Raw genomic sequence first — 1,734 nt, 5'->3', positions numbered from 1 at the left:
CAGTTGTTTTATCTTTTTTTTTTAAATTATGAACTCCAGTTTTGCAAGTGACTAAGGACCTTAAGAGAAAAAGGTGACCTTTGTTCTGACATCCTAAAATGTTCACTTCTCAACTTTTATGTACTAGCACTTATCTAACAAAAATACAAATAAGTAACTCTCAACAAAAAAACTTTTTTTTGTTCCGGGGATTGAACTCAAGGTCAATAGTTGCTCTTTAATGCTGTTTTCTAACAAAGGACTCCATATGTAGACCTTGCCTACTACAGAAACTGTTACGTCTAAGGTCCTACCCTCAAGAAACTTCCTTGGATAGAACCTCCAGGTAGGACTCAGAAAACTGTTTTTCACAACACTGGAAAAGACAGAAGCCAGCCGGACTGTGTTCCTTCCCTCTTACTCCTGTGGAAGAGGGAACAAGAACAATCATCAATGGCCAGTGGCAGCTGCAACAAAGCAGCACCAAGAGCCAGCTTCACACTCAGGAAGGAACACTACACCTCCTGCTTGTGGTTTCTGGTACTCTACATGATAAGAGAAACTTTAGTAACCAAATATAGAAACGATCCCTGAAAGTATAGCCTTCAGTTGTTTTAGCTTCCCATGGGGCAGGTGTAGTGGTGGTGGTGATTTTCGAAATAGGACTTGTTCTTTCTTTTCTAATACCCCTGACTCCCGCAGAAGCTCCTTGGTGGCTCAGCTGGGGACTGAAGGGCTCTTAGCTGTCTTACTTCAGGCTCTGAACCATGCAGTTTTGAATCACAGGGAAGTCTCTACCACTCACAGCCATATTGCAACAGCAAAAATAATTCCTCTCAATACATGTTTATATCTATATGTATGCTCTGTGAGGACATGTGTGTAGTGGATTGTCTGTAGAATAAAACAATGTGGATGAGAACTTTTTTTGAGACTTTGTCATTGACGATCACACTGTAGGAGAGTACAAAATCTACATATACATTGGCTTCCCTGAGCAAAGGCATTTTCTATAGTTTTTGTATGTGACTCTCTCTCTCTGTTTCTCTCTGCTTCCCACCCTCCCTCTCTGTCTTTCTCTCTTCTTTGCCCAGTTTTTCCCTTCTTAGAAAATAATGCCATATGCTTCATGAATGACCCAGCCACAGGTTTTCAGAGATGAATAGTAACAATTAGGTCGGTGAACTGAAAGATTCTCAGAGCAATATTCAATATCTGCCCAATGGTGGTTTCCTAAATGAGGATATTTTACCATAATGGAAAAGAAAGCCCTAATATATGGAATAATATATGGCCTTATTTTATCCTTGAATGAAGATTTACATTTTATATTCAACAAAGAAGTCAAATCCAGAACAGTGCTAAGTGATGTGAAGCTGACAAAATACAACACATTGCATGAAAGAAGCATTAATTAAAAACATTTTGTAATGTCTTACTTTGGCAGAACAAAATACAGTATTAAAAGAAATTATGTATGTAAGAGATAGGTTGATAAAGCTAGAACTGCTATCCAATCCAGCTGTGCTACTCCTGGGTTTATACCCAAAGGGATGAAAGTCAGCATGCCAATGGGATACCTGCATTCCCACATTTACCATGGCACAATTTACAATAGTTAAGTTATGGAATCAGCCTGGGTTGCTCATAAATGGATGATAGATAAAGAAAAAGTGATATCTATTATATATGCATATGTATGCATATGTACATAGTTATATCGCTATATATATATTCAGCCATAAAGAAGAATGA

General features: G+C 38.1%; 1 non-coding gene across 1 annotated transcript; it reads right to left on the bottom strand.

Moving 5' to 3' along the window:
• Positions 1–370: 370 nt before the first annotated feature.
• LOC117287003 lies at positions 371–585 on the bottom strand. Its single transcript, XR_004518191.1, has one exon. It is a non-coding gene; the product is annotated as a small nucleolar RNA U3 (small nucleolar RNA).
• Positions 586–1,734: the final 1,149 nt, after the last annotated feature.

The sequence above is a fragment of the Fukomys damarensis genome, unplaced genomic scaffold (assembly GCF_012274545.1).
Source record: "Fukomys damarensis isolate Sample0158 unplaced genomic scaffold, DMR_v1.0_HiC HiC_scaffold_19, whole genome shotgun sequence".
Taxonomy (NCBI): domain Eukaryota; kingdom Metazoa; phylum Chordata; class Mammalia; order Rodentia; family Bathyergidae; genus Fukomys; species Fukomys damarensis.
This window is presented reverse-complemented; position numbering and strand designations above follow the sequence as displayed.